This window comes from Gavialis gangeticus, unplaced genomic scaffold, assembly GCF_001723915.1.
Source record: "Gavialis gangeticus isolate Ggan-Ray unplaced genomic scaffold, GavGan_comp1, whole genome shotgun sequence".
In the NCBI taxonomy this organism is placed as follows: Eukaryota; Metazoa; Chordata; order Crocodylia; family Gavialidae; genus Gavialis; species Gavialis gangeticus.
The window spans coordinates 55304472-55315992 of NW_017729024.1; the positions used below are offsets into that span (position 1 = coordinate 55304472).

The 11521-nt window shown below is 43.9% G+C and overlaps 2 long non-coding RNA genes across 2 annotated transcripts in view; one reads left to right on the forward strand and one right to left on the reverse strand.

The window, feature by feature from the left end:
- LOC109297389 overlaps positions 1-11521 on the reverse strand; it is a 788954-nt gene that overhangs the window by 115063 nt on the left and 662370 nt on the right. The gene's annotated exons all lie outside the window — the stretch shown is intronic.
- Positions 5637-9550, forward strand: LOC109297391. The gene is made up of 3 exons (XR_002097303.1): positions 5637-5741; positions 7773-7862; positions 8787-9550. It is a non-coding gene; the product is annotated as an uncharacterized LOC109297391 (long non-coding RNA).

The following is an 11521-nucleotide window of genomic DNA, read 5'->3' on the forward strand; positions in this document are numbered from 1 at the left end:
CCAAGTTTTTCCCCCCTTAACTTCAGTGTGAATTCTGCTGTGGACTCTGAGAACGAAGCTGGGCCAATGGTGAGCTCTACTGGAAACAGCACCTTCCTGCATATAGGCATAGCTTAACAGCCTGGCATGCTTGACGTGAAGTGCCCATGGCTTAGTCATGTATTGGAGGCCAACCTTAATTGTTCTAAACCTTGTTCCTAACTTAGGAAAAGTGACTACAGGCTTTTGGGGTTAGGACTCTGTCTTCACCTGTACTGGGAGGCATCTATTTTGATGGGCTTTGTAAAAGGTTGAAAATTGTTTATTTACCATTGTTGTATAGCCAAATCAAACATGATGGAGAGAGACTGTGCTTTCCTGTTATACAGGGAGATAATGCACTCCTCCCCAAACTCTCAGACACCAATGTTCCATGTGGATCTGTCCTAAGAGTGAGCACCTGCAATAGTCTTTCCATGAACAGGCTGGATCTCACCTTTTCCTTTTTAAGACATGCTGCCAGAGAAGGTGATGGTGCTGCCAACCTATCTTATAGTAGCTTCAGCATCATTCTGTTTTTACTAAAATGTACTAGCACCTATGCTGCATGGTCCTCTGGTTTAAAGTGACAATTTCTGCTTCATCCTGCTTGGGTTCTGAGGAGACTGATGTGCTCTATGCGATTAGACAGATGCCACTTATTTATTATGGAACAACACAGACCAGTTCTGAAAAGGGGAAATGTATCAGAACAAAAAACTGGCAGATGCAGAGGAAGACATGATGGGTGGAGGGATTCCATTGAATGGGAATGAGGAAATATCTGTCTCCATCAGGGCATGTAGGAATGCCATACTGCTATTAAAGAAATCGAGGAAAGTTCATATCTGGGTGTCTAATATTAGGCTTCTAAATCCATATTTAGAGACCTAAATTTAAAGAGGTTTGATTCTTCCCAGAAGAGTTAAGCACCCCAGGTTCTTACCAGCTGTAACCATTTAGCCAGGGTCTTTAATAAATTCTGGCTAGACAAGGCCCTGTTTTGTGTTTCAACATAACAGATCCTTAGGAATCTCTCCGTCCCAGAGACACTGGTATGCAGTGTACTTTCAGTAAACAACATTCTATTCAGAAATCACTGCTTTATTCCATACGCTCTTCAGGGGGAGTAATGTGGCTTCTTTGACATTTATAAAGCACCACCTAAGTTCATGGCACTGAATCTTTGTTTTGTCATTTAATCATTATCCTCTATCTCTGGATGTCCTCTCAGCTTAAATAAAAATGTGGGTCTTAAGTTAGGGCACTACTGTTGTGGTGGCATTCTCTGTTATTTATAAGGATCACAAAGCATGCAGGCATATTCTCTGCCGACTAGATCCTGCCACAGGATGAAATTCCAGGACAGATCAGATGAAACAGCAACTTTTTGTTGTAGATCCACTATTTTTCTGATGAATCAGGCATTTTTTAGCACAATGCATAGCGTATGTATCATGACAAATGTAACGCGTGTCCAGGGCCCTAGTAATCCATAAACTCATCCAGGAATTAGGCTTCAGGGTTCTAAGGAATGTGCCCCATCTCCCCAGAGATTACCCTAACCATCAAATTAGTTGCTATTCTAGGGTAGAAGCAGCCACCGTTCCTGCTGAAGCTGCACCACTGTGCAACAGACAGAATCATGGATTCAGAAGAAAAGAAAGCAAGAACAATTATGACTTTCTGTAGCCTCCTGGTTAACACTACCAGGCAAGGGAGAACCTTGAGTTCTGGTCCCTGCTTGCAGGACTAATATATTATGAAATGCATGAACAATCTAGGGAGCAAACCCCCCAGCTCCCTTCCCCTCCTGACGGCCCAAAAATCACTGGTTTAGAGCATCACCTGGCCTCTCTTCCTGGCCCGATGAACCTTTCCTTCCTGCACTGGGGCATAAGATGAACAGGAGGTTCCTACAGCCAAGTCTCCCACTTCTTGGACGAGTGCTCTAACCACTGCAGCTACTATCAGATGGAATGGCAGCACCATCACCTCTGGCACCCTGCCTGAAAAGAGAAACGGCAAGATCAGATCTGCTCATGGAAAGACCTGCCCTTAGGACAGATCCACTTTCCACATGGACAGAGGCCTACAACCTTGAATTTGACACTCAAGCTCCAGAGAGTGGATTTTACATGCTTTGCATGGTGTGGGGTTTTGAATTGTGCTGAAGTAATGATTCTCCCCAGATGCAGCATACAGAGCCTGGGTGACTACTGCTGCATCCACTCAGAGGCCTGGAAACCCAGAAATCGGGTACTGCAGCATCTAATTTGTCAGCACCCAAGTCTTCAACTGGAAATGGCCATGGAAAGGTCAAAGGTATTGTAGGTCTTTACGGAGCCTGAATTGCCTCAACACCTTAAATGAGACTATAAACAGCAAAAAGCAGCTAAGCACAAAACAAGGCCACTTGTCCTCCCATCTCCCATGTCTCCTTTAAGTCATTCATTAACCCCCAACTTATTCATTACAGGCACTAAGTGCAATTTTGCCATTACTAATAAAAGTGCATGAAAACAAATCACACTTAAATCAAAGCGACAGAGTAACCTGTGCTGCCGTTGGTGCTGGGTGGCAGAGAGGATGCCTCCGGGAGAGGTGGCCGCTGGAGTGCCACTGTGTTACGGGTGCGGGAGCTCCTGGGACATTCATCATGCGCGGGCCTCATCTGCGAGCGCATTCCTGAAGGTGCCTGAGATGACAGAGGAAGAGCTCATGGTAAACAGTAACCTGTACCACCGTGCACTCACGGGGCCCTGACTCCAACTCAGTCCAGAGCGTGTTTGGACATGGCCTGTGCACGATGCACCCGTGCTCCAAGCTATGCAGGGCTGGGGGAGCCCAAGGGCCTGCCTGCAGGCCTCCCAAGCCCTGGCTCTAGTCTCCGCTGGAAGTCATGGCTCTGCCCCCAGTGCCTTGCCGCCTTGGGCAGGTGCGTGCCAGTTCCTGCTCAGCTGGGGCAGAATATGGGGCTTTTAAGAAAAGGGACGTGTGCTGCAAGCCCTGCCTCAGCATGAGGGAAACCCCCATTTCCAGCCAGCTCAGTTCAGCCCAGCACATCGTCTCCTCACCGCCGGCAGCAACCGCTTCAACCGCAGCACATGCGCGCTGCGAGTCGCCAGCCCCGGGAGCGCTGACACTAAGTTGCCTTTCACCTACTTTGCCGCTTCTGCGGGGTAACTAGAGTTCAAGCGCCGACGCCGACTGCGCCTGCGCGGCGGCTACAGCTGCAGCCTGCGCTGCCTCCGCCCCTCTTTCCCCCACCCCTAGCCTTCTTCACCCGCAGGCAGTATTCCTTTCCATGCTGGCCCGAGGCCCTTGGGCAGCCCACCCCTCCCATGCTACGCAGAGCCCCCCTCGCCCTTGCTTCTCCACGCAAAACAGAGCAGGTTTCTTCAGAGATGCCCTCTGCCACTAAAATGCCACCCAAAGCGCCGGAGAAAAAAAGGCGGGTGTCCCGGCCAGCAGGTGACAGCCCGTGGTGGCATCCGTGGCTCCCGCCAAAGCAAAAAGGGATCCGTAACGCCTTTGTTCTTCCAGTCTTTCCTGCACCACCCTGGAGAAGTTAGGCTCAGGCTCGCTCAGATACAGCTCGTGCTTGCTCATTGCAGATGTTGGCAAGAAAGCAGCCTGTTTTCACTGCAAGCTCAGCCTGCGCGGGGTTACTCTCGGTCAACTCGGGTGTTGTGCTGCTGGGCTGTAGAGGAAAAGGTGGTTGTGTTGTGCACGTTCGGCCTTCCTTTCTGTGCTGAGATTTTGGTTTCCTTTAAACGCCACGGCCGCTCCCCTCCCAGCCGCGCTCAAAGTGGTTTTTATGGGTCTCTGCGGCGTGAACGAGCCTTGGGTGGTGCACACATCCTATACCCGTGCCGTAAGGCGGTTAGCGTGGCAGCGCTACCTCTCCCAGGAATTTTGGTCCTAGCAGCTAGGAAGGGACTTCTGAAGCCCCCTTAGCCCAGCACCCAGGCATTGCTTCTGAGCTGGCAGTAAAGAATGGACATAGTCGTAGTTAAATAAAAGGAGGCCTCTGTTTGCAGTCTTTTCTGACAGGGAAGCAACGTTCCTTGCAGTTCCACTGGGATGCGACAAAATTAAAAACACCATGTTGGAGAGGGGAAGCCTGGCAATTTGTTAAAAAGCACAACAAAATGAGCAAGGAGTACAGCAATTAAGCCCACATCTGCGGGCCTCTCAACTGGTCTGGATTTTGTGATAAGGGCTAAATTCACACTTCGAGTAAGTGGGCCAAACTCCACTGACTCTGAATTTGGCCTCTAGGGACATTATATAAAACGTAATCCTGTAGTCATTGCACAAACAAATCAGTTTCCTGCCCTTTCAAGAAGGGCCCTACCTATGCCACAGCTGAAGCGCTGTTGTTCAGTGATGCAGGTCCAACAAGGCTCAAGGGCGAACAGGGTGTGGACAGGACCCAGCTGGCCTATAATTTGGTTAATGACATAGACTGCCTTCACAGGGATGCTATTTGATCCTCATTAGGAGTGTATTTTCCACAATTGCCTTTGAAATGATTTTAATACTAGTAAAGATCTGAAGAAAACCAGAAAACTAGTGATATTAGTTATGCAAAAATGATTTGTGCTTGTGGTATTCATAAAAAAAACAACGGTTTTCTTTTTCTTTGTACATAGCGTAGAAAAGAGACACCAGAACTTTAGCTGTCATTAAGTATCTATTAAAAAGGTGAAAGAAACTGCTTTTCTTCAGGAGCTGCATGTTGCTCATAATTCAGCTACTCATTGTTACATAATTTGTATGTTCCTGCATCTCTGCTGCAAAGCAATGTAAAAATAACTACCAAAGACATTTGGAAAAACTGTTCCCACATCTTTTTCACTAGGTACTTTGAGAGATAATTGTCATTCTCTTAAAATACCTATTAATTTGCTCCAGAAAGCCATGTTTCTGCTGGGCGTGTGGTGGGGTGGGTGTTCCCCCTCTTGTGGTCTTTCTTTCTGTCATTGGAAACCCAATCCATTGTCTGGACACAGACTCTGTCTTGAGTCTTTCAGGTTTCTCAACAAAGCTGTTTACCAGATATTCCTATAATGTACAAAAACATCAGTATAATGAAGGAAAATATAGGCTTCATATATAAGGCTCAAACTCCTTAAATGAGACCATAAACAGTCAAAAGCAGCTAAGTACAAAACAAGGTTGTTTGTCTTTCTGTCTCCCATGTCCCCTTAAGAGAGAAAGTAATTCGTTAACCCCAACTTATTACAGGCACAAAATGAAATTTTGCCATTTTTCATCCTCACAAGCTTTGAAGCTATGTTTCCATAACATTTCTTCCTCCTGTTTTGATGATTTTTCCACCTACATTTGCTGTCTTTCACTGCAGGGTATTTAAGGCAAACAGCACAGTTGTTGTTTACTAAACATTTAATTATCTAGGGTCTTTTTACATATGACAGTGATTCCACTGACTTTATAAACACACAAGAACATGTTGCAAGGAGCCTATTATATTACAACTGAGGCAATGTACATTAGAAAAAAAGTATACTTTTTTGAAAGAGTTTATACAACTCTCTATTGATAGTTCCCTTCCTTTAGTTACTGTGAATAACTCTCTGTCAACAGGAACTGATACTGGTGTTACTTCATGAGGCTGGATTTTGTGGTGGCACACTCAATTTAAAGTTCAAGTCCTGGATTTCATGATGGCATGCGGGAGAGGTGTAAACTTTCAGGTGGACTTCAGGAATTTCACTGAATGTTCAGTAACTTGTTTATACTGTTCATTAATACATTGTACAATTTTTCCCTTGCCAGAACTATAGCACAACTCAATTGATCTTGAGGAGCACAATGTGCGAACCAATGTGCTGTGTATCAAACTGAACTCTTCAACTTCAAGAACTATACTGTGTGCACACATCAGCGTGTGCATGCATGCAAGCAAATTTTCCCCCGACTTCAAGAACAGTGCTGCAATCAGTACAGATTTTTTTAAAACACTATTACAGCTGTACCTTAAAAAATTCAGGGCTTATCCCTCAGGCTGTAAAGTCTGTGAGATATACCATATTTTCTCACATGTACCATGTCCCCCAGAAAGAACACACACCTTGTTTTTAAGAGGCAGAATAAAAAAAAGTCCTTGCAGACACCAAGTAGTAGCAGCTAGGGAGCTGAGCCTGCTGCCAGCCCTGTGTGTCAGATGAAGCCTGTGGACTGACCCAGTAAACCAGGTCTGACCCCGTACCCCGGGTCCAGGGCCACATGCTGGGTCCAACCCAGCATATCAAGCCCAAGCCCAGGTAAATTCTGGACCACATGCTCGGTCTGCTCCAGCATGTCAAGTCTTCCCCACATGAGATACCGGACCCCATATGCCAACTCCAGGGCCATGTGCTATTATGACCTGGTGCAGTGAGTCTGACCCCACATGCCAGTGCCAGGGCCACATGCTAAGTCTAACCCCACACAGCGAGTTTAACTCCACTCATGATTTCTGGGGTCACATGTTAAGTTTGACTTGATACACTGAGTCTGACCCTATATACTGGGTCTGACCCCATGCCAGCTTCAGGGCCAAATAGTGGGCCCAGCCCTGCATGCCAGGTCTCACTCAACATGCTGGCCCTAGCCATGGACTGATCCAGGGCACCAGCCCAATCTAGCATGAGGAGTCACATCATATGGCTGAAGGATTCCCTACAGGTTTGAAAATTTGGTGTCAAGGGAGTAGTGGCAATGTTAATTGCCATGACCCCCAAAACTGCAGCAATTAATGCTACCACCAGTCCCCTACCACCACATTTCCAGACCCATGGGGATCCAGATCTTCTCACCTCTAGCATACACCACAAGTTTCACCAGCTCATTTTGATGGAAAAGGTGCTGGTTATATGTATGGGACAAACATCAATGGGATCAGGGTCTGAGTGAGATATGATTGCTGGCTTATTTGTAGGAAAGTGAAATACTATATGAAACTGCTTGACAGTGTCCCTGGAAGTAAACATGCAGGCTGCAGTCCTGAAAGTACAAATGCCCAGGCAGATTTAATTGGCTTAAATGGGGTTCTGCCATTGTATTAGGCTGCTAACAGAGCCAATGTCTTACAGGATACAGAGTCCCAACTTGAAATAAGGGGCCTTAAAGATGCAGTAACTAGAGCTGGTTGGGAAATGGCTTGTTCTTTCCTGAAAAACTGTAACAAACTCTACTTTCTTTTGAAAAATTTCCTTGACATTTCTTGAGCTTTCAATGAAAATATGGAAACTGAAATTTCAGTACATCTCCAAAGCAAAAAACCCAAACAAAATTACCACTGTGATTTGGATGTTCTACAGAAAAACTGAACATTTGCAGTGAAAATGGACTGGGGTTTTTTTCTATTTTGTCATAAATACATGTTCCAGAGAGTTTTATCAGACATGTTCATCAAAAGCCTAAACTACCATATTATGGACAATAGATAGGCATACTGGGGTGATTAAAAAATAAAGGATTTATGCTTTTTCTTCATTTGGTCTGATTTCAGCCATTGTCATATATAGCTGGTATAGCTACACAACTTTGATTTGCATACATACACTAAAGAGTTGTGCTGGTGTATTTATCCCTCTAACAGACACTGGAGGTGAAAATATGCAAAAATCCCCACTATAGACGAGGTTTTTCTAATTTTTCCAGATTTACAAGTTTAAAATAGATCCCCTTCTTATTTTCCGTGATGTGTTTGCAAATATACTCTGCTTATCCCTTCATCACAGGATGGGATGCTACATTAAAACATCAGCATGCATCAGTGCAATTTGAGGGTCGCATTTTCCAGGGTCCTTGAAAAAGCAACTGTAAAATTGGTAAGTGTATGCAACATGGACAGTTGTATGGTTTAGATGAGAACTATGACAAACTGCTAGGAAGTCATTGTTTCATCTTTAATACATTTATTTCATGTCCATCTGAAACACAAAGAAAGAATGAGAACTGACTGAGAGCAATAAAAGAAACCCCCCAGGCATTGCGTATCATGCAAAGCTGCATGTTTGAGCAGGCAGTTTTTTTGCTGTTGAGCTAATGAACAAGAAAAAATGATTCTTAGCAAATAATTGTGCAAAGAGATGGTTCAATCCTGAGTGATTTTTGGCATTCTTCTGTATTTATTAGGCAACATGTCTGCAAATGGACCTCAGTTCCCTTGGGAAGGTTTATAGCAAAACGTGTAGGAATCAAGTTAATGAAGAAGTTGCAACTTCAAGACAGAAGCAGTGAAAGGGGACTGCTGGTTCTCCCAAGGGGAGGGCTATATGCAACAGCTGAATTCACCAGTTGAGAAATAGGAGTTCCACTCAAGTGGCCTAGCTCTGTATGTCATCAGCACCAAGTTTTGGATTGTGGGGTCTGAAGACAGAAGCTTATTCATGGGAAGCTTAAAAAGATGGAGCCAAGCAGAGCTGTGCTAAGTTTGTCTTAACCAGATGCATCTGAAGAGGCAGTTTGGGGCTTTTCCCATTATTCTTAATCATGAAGGCATTGACTCTATTTGTTGCTGCTGGAGGTATAGGTAATGTCAGGAAGCAGGGTCATATTGGATCCTACCTGTCAGAATCCAAGTGGGTTTTTATTTCAGTAGCAATTATAGGAATAATTATATTAATTCATGGGTTTTTTCATTCCTAATACAAAAGCACTCTTCAGTTTTAGCCTGACAAATCTATTCACTAGTCAAGCCCAAGCCTTCAACATATGCTAATCTTTTCTTATAGAACATTTTCTTCCCGTAGGTAAATGGAACAAAAGCAATTAGCTTGCTTCATTGCTCAGGTCCCTGCAGAATCCACTCTGGCAAGTATTGGAAGCATTTCCAGTTACTCACTTTCAGTACAAAAGCTGTTAAAAGCAGATCATAATGTAAAAATTTTTTTGTTTTTTTTTTGTTTTTGCTTTGCCTGTGCTTAATATAAAACCCATGTGTCTTTGCCGGGACAGTACACTCTGTGCTGTGCTCTGGGAACTGTAGTGCGCCAGCAGCTGAGCTCTGTATAGAAAAGAATTGGAAGACCTACAGTTCCCAACATGCCTGGCAGTAGCTCTGCCTGTAAAGAGTTCTGCTTGTCTCAAAGCTTAAAAGGGCAATTACAGAGTAGGAAAAGAGCTAAGACAGTTATAGAGTAAATAAAAGCCATTGTAAACGATGGCTGACTAGGAGACAAAACTGACTGATATTTAAACAGAAAGGGTGTTGCGCCTTTTCCGTAAGAGGAGAGTGTTCTCGAAGATATTTTTAAGCTAATTTAAAGTACTTGTCATACACGTCTTAATGCCTCCAATGAAAGCTAGAAGAGAAACGGGTACAGACATGGCTGTTCGCTGTAAACCTACCCTCTGGCATTCTTTGCGCTATGTATTGTGTACAGATTTCAACTTGTGCATGGCTTTCTGGGCAGCTGCAATCAGACCTTGCTGCTGGGTAATTCATACCAGATGGAGAACTCGGGCAGCTGCCTCCCATTTAAATTTGCATGGAAGTTCTAGAATTGCCAGAGCCTAGACTGTGGGAATGCGAATCTTCACTGGTCACACCTGGCAGCTGGGTGATCCCACAAAATGTATCCTTCAACATGCAGTGATAGTGTAAGGTTAAACGGCAGGCCCCATGAGGAATGTGAGGATGCCATTATCAAAATGTCTGCATAACTTTGCATTCTTGGAGAACTGGATAATTCTCCATTTCGTATAAGCGTTCTCATGAACGTGAGCTTTCAGTAACAAATATTAAATCAGACTTATCTACACCTAAGAGTTGTAGTGATGTAAGAAGAGGCATACTTAGACTGAGTCCATGACAGTAGCCTAGCTAGGAATGTAACTTGGGGTGGGCCCTAAGTTTTAGCGAATGTGTAATGACTAAAGATCTGATGTCACAGCAAATAATTTATACTGTAAATGATTTAAACTAGTTCAAATTTGACCCAGTAAGTTCTGACTTACCTATAAAACCCGTATCTATTCCCATGGTCCACTCACAAGGGGTTGCTCTAACATAATTAAGAGTGTGAAGAGATTCTGTTAATTCAGTACAACTTCTGCGTGTTGACAAAACCCCAGTTTTTGAGATAAGTGCACAGATGACCTTTTAAAATGTGAACAGTGCAAGAATACCTGAGTTTGAGGGCTGCCTGAAACAGTGTCTTGGAGAAAAGTGTGAATCATTTCTATTTAGCTGCATTGGATATTAACACTGGGGCCCAACAGCACCTCCCTTATTGGTGCGTTGCAGACCACATATTGTTGTATCGATAGGTTTGTCTATACAAGGTTTAATAGATTTCATAGACATTAAGGCTGGAAGAGACCTCGCAAGATCATCGGGTCCAGCCCCTGCCCAAGGTTAGATCACCCTCACAAGATAAGCACCCAAGCATTGAAAGTCCCCACCAAGAACAGCCTGGTGGCCCACCAGTTTATTTTAAGGTCTGATTTTAACCTGATTTAGTTAAATGTCCATGGAGCCTGATGTACCAGTTTACTTAAGCTAAAGCCAAACTTATTTTGGCTTAATTGAAGTTGGTTATATTCAGTTGAAACGACTCTTGTGCTGCCATCACAGCGGTTATAAAAATGTATACACTAATTTAATTTATTGGTTGAAAAATCATCTTAACCATCCTTGATATAATTTCTGCATGTGCACAAGGCCTAAGGAAAAAAACATTCTTTACACCCAAATATGGCAGTACTACCTGCAGTAAAATAATGACACAATAATGCATATGTCTATAACTCTTCCCATCTGAAGAGTTCATTCATTTAGCTTAATTCAATTACTTTGACCTCTTCATAGAAAGCAGTCCCTCAAAAAATGTTTCAGAAGCTGAAGGCTAAGACAGCAAATGATGGCTAGGCTGGAGCAGGTAACTCCCCTGTATTTGAAGATGCTCTCAAATTCACTCCTCAAATGCCTCCCTAAATATTCTTCTTCAGAGTGTGAGTGGGACTTGCCTTTCAGCCTCCATCTACAGAAAGCTCTTCCTTTTGTTCCTGTCCCAGGAAGGGGGGAAATGGGGAAAAAAGATAATGGTGATGTCAGATAAGGACAGAGATAGGGAGAGGTGAGAGGAAGATCAAGGGTGAATGAAATACAAGGAGAGTCAGATGAAGAAAGCAAAGCTTTTTGAGAAAAGTTTAAGTGGAAAGAGAAATGAACTGTAGGAATAACCTAGTCTGTAGGACACATGGAAAAACAATAATGCCAGAAGGTACAGGATGGAGAGGGGTAAAGAGGAAGAGGCATAGGACCTAAGAATGCCTTCATTTTCCCTTTGAAAATTTGACATTCATGCTAATGACCATCTGACCCGCACAGGAAGTGGGTGGAACTGGTGGATCCAACCCCAGTTACTTCTGTATCAGCACCGACATCGCAAAAACCCTTCCATTAAGCTTAGAAACAACTGACATATCTCTGCTGGGAATATCAGCCAAACCTACTTGCAAAGTTATATTGATATGACTGCAG